Source organism: Microtus ochrogaster, unplaced genomic scaffold (genome assembly GCF_000317375.1).
Source record: "Microtus ochrogaster isolate Prairie Vole_2 unplaced genomic scaffold, MicOch1.0 UNK4, whole genome shotgun sequence".
Lineage (NCBI taxonomy): Eukaryota > Metazoa > Chordata > Mammalia > Rodentia > Cricetidae > Microtus > Microtus ochrogaster.
The window spans coordinates 17,514,817-17,522,200 of record NW_004949102.1 but is presented as its reverse complement, the minus strand read 5'-3'; the positions used below and the strand labels follow the sequence as shown (position 1 = coordinate 17,522,200).

Sequence of the window (7,384 nt, the reverse complement as noted above, 5' to 3'; positions counted from 1 at the left end):
GGTGCTAGAACCAAGCTTAGGTACAGCAAAAACAGGAAGTGCTCTTAGGCACTAAGACACCTACCCAACTCGAGTTAGTGGTTGATATTAAACAGAGAGTATGTTGAAACCAGAAAAGTCCCAAGCCTGTAGCAATAGAAAACAACAAAAAAACCCAAACAAACAAACAAAAAACCCTTCAGTGAGGACTTTGGACAAGTGCTTACTAAATTCTCAAGACTTTTTCCAAGCAGCAAAAACAGTCAGTACAGAATTTCCATAGGCTTGTGTCCCTGGTGGCACACCAGCAAATGCAGCACCTCAGTCCATCTTAGAAGATATCCACCAAGGGAAGAGTGAGTATTTCGGGTCAAAGATGCTTTGAGAAATCCTTAAGCTTCTGCCAAAGTCAGAGGAGGTAAAGAAGTTAAAGACATTTAATGGCGATGTGTCCAAGCTTTCTCTGGCAGATTCCTTTCTGTATGGCTGGATTTCGGTTCGGACTGAAGCCATGGTGCTAAGAAAGGAATTCCTGCCGTCTTGCTCTTCTCTATACAAAGACATAACAATGCTAAAAACTACTACACAAGAGCTGTCGAGTGAGGAGCTACATTCAATATTACACTCGGTGCTCCAGACTGGGAATATCATGAGTGCCGGAGGGATGCTGGCAACGCTATAGGATTTAAACTGTCTTCTTTACTCAAATTGGCAGACACAAGAGCAAACAAACCTGGGATGAATTTTCTGCATTTTGTCATTCAGGAAGCCCAGAAGCAAGATGTCATCCTTCTACACTTTTCTGAGAAGTTGCAGCATGTTCAGGAGATTATCTCTGGATGTCACTGAGGCGGAGCTACACTCTTTGTCAGAACAAGATCGCCTCAGGAAAACATCCAGCGGGACCAGGAGCTGGCTCAGCAGATGGAAGACTTCCCCCAGTTTTCCGTGGAACTGAACTGGAGCTGGGACTCTGGAAACGGGAGCTGCAGGGCAAGGCTCATACCTTATAGATTTTTTTCTGTGAAGACAAATGGTGAAACTGGATAGATGCTTCTAGATATTCAGAGACTTCTGTATTCTGTATTTGTAGTCAACAAAGCAGTTAAGGACGGGAGGAACAAGAACAGAAATAGCTACAGAGGCTGAAGGAGCTGGAACAGAAGCGACGTTCCTGGACAGCTGGGGAGCTGGGGGGGTTTGGCAGGGGCAGCAGTGAGAATGATGTAGAGATGCTAGCTAAGAAGGGCACAGAAGATCTGCCATCCTTTCAGAAGCCCAGGCCCACCAGCCCCTCCTACTGCCCCCCGCCCCCCGCCCCAACAGCCGTTGCTCTGGCCTCACCCTTGGCATCTCTGCTGATCTGACCTAGAGCTTTTGACCTTCTTGGAGAGTGCCATCAGCAGTCCAGAGGACCCCAACAAATTCAGTTTACCCCGGAGCAGACCCACCATCGCCTGGATGGAGCCCAGCAAACAGCAGAACCACGACCCTAACTTTGCGCAATAACCTCCGAGAAGCAGAAGAAAGCCCTCTCCACTCTCCCGCCCCCCGCCTCCCCCTCCCCCACTGCCCGCTTGACAGAATCAGCTTCCTTCCAACACTCCGGCTGGTTGAGCCAGCAACTCCTTTCCCACTGGCTGCGGAGGAGCCTGGCGAGTATTCTCCGGAAAAGGAACGGTGAACCTATGGGGTTGGGTCCCGCACAAAGCCCTCCTCTCTTACCGTTGGATCTAGGATTGGCTCAGTTTGACAGCCAGAGTCCCAGGAGCCTGGGGGAAGCATCTCAACAGACTCTAAACGACTTGTGTCCTACAGAGCTGCTCTCTCCAGGGGATCAGAGCTCACAATTCTTTGATGCTTGGTGACAGCCTCACACCCAAGGGCATAGGTCCCCAGGAGGGTCTCAGCCCAGCTGGGGAGAATGACAGGGCGGTCTCTGATGAAGTCAGCAGTGAAGCTCTTGTGTTTCTGGTTGTCACTGACCCGAAGGTAGGGATCCTGGGCCTCTGCTGTATGTCTCAGATAGCACAGACTTCTCACTGACTCCGGACTGCTCAGATGCCGCGCACCACGCCCCCTGTCTGCACTCTATGAGTTAGAACCCAGTTCGCCAGCTTCGGGCAAGGGGCTGGAGGTTGAGGAAACACACGCAGAGACAGACCGACAGACGGACCTTCAATCGCTGGTACAAAAGCCCTTCTTTAAAAGCACCATGGAGGCTTAAATACCCTGCAGTCAATGGCCAACAGGTGAAAATCCCATCCTCTGATCCTCTAGGCAAAGCACAGCTTTTAGTAACTTCAATTAGAAGGCTCTAGCAGGGAAGAGCAGCTGAAGGCCAGGACTCAATTAGTCCCAACACTCAGAGGGAACCAACTCCAGACTAGAAGGAGAAGAGCTGGAGGAAGAGAGAAAAGGGGGTAGCTCCGTGTTCTCTGGGACTGGAGAGGCAGGCAGCAGTCAGATCTTCTCCAACCCTGCTTCTAGTTCCCCTGTGGAGGTACCTGCTCCCGAGTCCAGCTGTCAGAGTGGCCTTTCGAAGGACAGAGCCAGCGAAGGAAAGGATACCACGGCACTAAAGAGAAAGTTCCTCAAAGAGCTATCACCGGGGGCCTCAAACCCAGTCAGTGCCTGGTGTAGCCAAGGGGCAGCACCCAAACCTGTGAAAACTTTGAAAGCCTCTGAGAATGAGCGCATGCGCAAGGTGGTACCCATCTTCAAGTCCAACAGGGAAGCAGGGCCCTGGAAGCATCCGGAGGCAACATCCAGGGCCTCCCTCGGGAGACACCCAGCAGCATAGACACTGCTGTCACGAAGGAGCTCAGTACAGGGGACCTCTGACATTTCGCCCAGGAGGCCTCACATGAGTGGACCTGGGGCAGAAGAGCCCAGGCTGCCCTGCTCGAGTGGTCAGCAAAGGAGGCCTTGGTACAGCCCGGGGCCTTATTTAGGAAGCCCAGATGTCAGAAACAGACATCTCCAGACAGAGACCCAAAGAAAACAAAGTCAGCCAACTCACAAGACCCTGAAAGGCCCAAGGAAGAGCCCAAAGTACCTCAGGCTCCAAATGTCTCTCGAGCCCTTCCCCTTATCCCAAGTTTTGCTTGAAATATGGTGGCCTCCTTATCTTGGTGCGTGTGTCCAGAGCCTCTGGCATCACCAGGACAGTCTCCCAGAGGCAGCTTAGGGTCAAAGGTGGCCCCGATGATTCTGCCTCAAAGGGCAGTGGCACTTTGAAGAGGGCCAACAGCGCCAGGACCTCCAAGAAGTGTCTTGAATCTTCTGGGGGTTCAGGTGCCAACACAAAAGCCCCACTGAGGGGCAGGGGGAAAGATCCTCTCACAGACTGAAGGACTCAAGACCGGCAACTCTAGGGAGGATTCTCTGTCCCCTGCAGAAGTGATGGGGCCTGTCTACATCTCTGCCTTCTGGGATTTTAGCTGCAAGGAGAGGCTGCTGGGGTGAGGACACGAGAGGCCAATCTTTAATGTCTTGTTACACAACAAGAGACTCACAGGTCACATCGTGAAAGGTACGTGGAGATCTGTAGCCTGCTGTGCAGACCTCTGCTTCAAAATCAAAGCTGAGAGTATTCTATTGCACAGAGTGCTTTCCCAGGCCCCAGCACCTCCTATGGTTCATACTCAGGATCCTAACCCTAACTCCTACACGACACAAAGATCTGGTGATAGTCTTGTTGGACTCTAGCGTCCAAACACCGAGAAGGAGTCGCCCCCAGAGACCATCTCACACACCACAGCCGATGCAAAAGCATGAGGATTTTATTAATTCTGTCATGACAGGGTCCCCCAGCATTCGGGAAGCTGAGGGACCCCGAATAGCGGGTACAGTCTACTTTTAAAGGGGCCACAGAAGCAAGGGGTGGTTGTTCTTTGACTATTCTGATTGGCTTATTTGAAAGGACTATTACCAATAATTGACTGGAGAGCTGTTGCCAGATCAGATGAGGTAAGAGGTCATATTGACCCCGTTTCCCAGGGGACCAAACCAAAACATACGTATATGGGTAATTGTTCAGGAACTGAGTATGTGCGAGTGTAGCTGTTAGGTCCTTGGTTCCCAGGGGAGGAGGGGAAGCACTATGGCACAGAGGCTGAGAGGATTCAAAAATGGCTTCAGGATTGTCTTAAAGTCTTACAGTCTGGACATGTAAGATGGCAATTCTTATGTAACAAGTAAAGTTCTGGCCAGTTTTTAATATATCAAAGACTTATTTTTAATATTATAAATATAAAATGATGTTTTTAGCTGAAAAAAATAGTACAAAGTTAGACTAGCTAACACCAAGTAGGAAGAAAAATAAAGATAACATAGGCTAATCAAGAGGCGAATCAGCAAAACTTTGTCAGAACAACTTAATATGTAGAGATTATGCCCATCCCAGAAACCATATATTGGAAAATAAAAAGCCCGGTGTTCAGTGTGAGATATATCTCCTCAGCTTGTTAGACAGAGGTATTCCATAGGCCCCCAAACAATACAAACCATTGCCATTGCTCTTGGTTGACCACTAGAACTTGATGGTAAGACTGTATTGCTGCAGACACTACACACGTTAGTCATAGGACATGGAGAAATCAGCGTGGACTCACAAGAAATCTTCCTTCCTGATGGGTAGCTCTCTGGTGGTTTGAAAGAAAATGGCCCCATATAGACTCATAGGAAATGGCACTATTAGGAGGAGTGACCTTGTTGAAATAGGTGTGACCTTATTGGAGGAAGTATGTCACTAGCGGTGGTCTTTGGGTCTCAGAAGCTCAAGCCAGGCCTAGTGACTTACTGTCTTATCGTGATGCCTATGAATCCAGATATAGAACTCTAAGCTCTTTCTCCAGCACCATGTCTACCTGCATGCCACCATATTTCCCATCATGAAGATAAAGGACTAAAGCTCTGAAGCTGTAAGCCAGCCCCAATTAAATGTTTCCCTTTATAAGACTTGCCATGGTCATGGTGTCTCTGCACAACAATAGAAACCCTAACTAAAATATTCTTGTAGTATTGGAAGGTGTTATAAAGGTTTCTGGTATTGTGGGGGATCATGAACAGTTTTACCCAGCTCTGATCCATGTGAAATGTAATAATGACCAGTGTGGCAAGCTATGGCCATAAATGCAGTAATGACAAGAATGTCATGGATGTAGTCAACCACTTTCTCACAGGATGTAAGACCCACTCCACTGTAGGAAACACATGTCTAATACTTCAAACCTGGCCAAGAATCCATGGTTGAGGCAGGGGCCCCTGGAATGAACCTATTCCTATTATTTTGCTAAACAGACATTGTATCAAACTGCCTTTTAAATCTCTATCTGTAGAACAGCTCTCAGATCACATCAGAGAAGTTTCTTTGTGAAGTAGGCGTGGTTAACACATTTATGACTGGCCAAAGTTCAGAGAGTACCCAGTCACAAATTGGACCTCCACATCACACCCCATTGTCAAGGCTCAGAGACCATTGCAGAAGTGGGGGTAGAAAGAGTCACAGGTCACAGGTCACCATAGCAAAACATGCCTAGCAGTAAAAAAGAAAACCAATTTTCAACATAAAAATAATTGCTGTGTGCATGAATATGTCTTTATATGTTTCCTTTTAGACTTTTCTTAGATGTACGTACTTTTAAAAAACTGACATAATGCATATATGTTCTTTTGGTTTTACTTAACAAATAATATGTGTTTTGATTAGATTACAAGTAATTACATTCTATTTCATCATAAAGACATGAAGACATGTTATTGTATGAAAGTATGCTAAAGTGTAAGTTACTTCATCAAGTTTACAGAATTAAACAAACTCCTGTTTTAATAAAAACAAACAATGAAGATGTTTGTTTCTCATGATCCATTCTGGAATGTAGGCACACACTTCAGAGATGGTATAGCAACACTCCCATGTCGTGAACCATGCCACCAATTCAAGACAGATAACTTCATCATCACCAAGTGTTCTGCTCAGACATATTGTTTAGAATAGGCAAACCTTCCAGCCTATGGGCAAACACAAAATCAAACAGAAGAGGCAAATGAGAAGAAAGGCAATTGCTAATCCGGAAGCACAGCTAGGAATTACACACATTGCCTCTCTTCACACTCGAACCGCAATACAGCACCAGATTAGAGAAAAAAATTATAAGTTCTGGACAGCTCATAATTTGATTACTAATAAAAGGAGGAGAAGGAAGGGATAAACACTAAAGGACTAATGAAGGGGTCTGCCACTCATTTTGAGTTCTTATGGCACAGATTTCATTTATCACTTCATTTATCAGCATCTCTTTTAATCTATTAACATGACTAATACCTCCAGGTTTTATACCTCTAATCCTGGTTGGGTAATATTTACTAAATATTACAGTAAAGACTGGGTGGGTAAGAAGAGGAAAAGTCAGGCGATTTATACATTTTGAAAGTTTATTTATTTTTGAGATGTATAAATATTATATAAGCATTTGATTCTAACTGTATATCATAAATGATGAAAGCTCAGTCCCCACTTGATAACTTGTCAATACCCATCATCAGCTCCCCCAAACAGCATTTTCCTAGACAACTGAGCAGTGTAGAAACCCATAGAAAGCCCACCCAGCTCAGCACTCCGCCAGCAGCTCCATGCTCTTGGCCTGCCAGCCGAACCCTGTAGCACAGAAGGCAGGTGCTGGGCTCTGTAAATTTTCACTCAGAAAGGGTTACTCTCACTGTCTGAATAGAGCTTGCTTTTTCCCCAGGGCTACACTCTAGATATCAAGATAGAGTCTTGGAGTTTCAACCATTTTAATTGAATAGTTTACTATCAGGGGCTAAATCAGCTCGGACCCTTTCTGGATCAAGCCTAGAAATCCGGTGGTAGACTTTCTTGATAGTCACAGCTCAAAAAACATCAGGACCTTTATCTGTTGTGCCCCGCAAATGTGCACACCAATTTCCTTTCACTGTTCTGGTTCTCTCTGAGACCCCTCCCTCTTTTCCTTTTGTGCCGCCTTGTTACACTTCCAGCCAATCTTCTGTCAGTGACAGCTTAGCTATGAGTGGTATCTTGTTCGGGCATCCTTGGTTAAATTCTCTAATTTATGCTCACCATGTACATCACAATGTGGCCTTCATTCAGGGACACCCCCCCCCATACTTCAGCAGCCAGTGGAACAGGATGACAATTCCCCATTGCCTAGGAATGTAATGACCACGCAAAATACACAAATGTCTCATACAATTCCTTAAGGAATGTGCTTTACTTCAAAATATTAGCCAAAAGACACAGTATTGACTAAAACACAGGCCCTCAGCATCAGGGTCAGGATGCCCAGACACAGTATTACAAAATCAAGTCCTTAGATCACTGGGAAATTTCTAACCCTTGCAACTAAACCACGAAGAGATACTG

The 7,384-nt window shown here is 46.2% G+C and overlaps 1 pseudogene; it reads left to right on the top strand.

Moving 5' to 3' along the window:
- The window catches only part of LOC101982152, an 18,151-nt pseudogene extending 14,766 nt beyond the window's left edge, over window positions 1–3,385 (top strand).
- The last annotated feature ends 3,999 nt before the right edge of the window (window positions 3,386–7,384 follow it).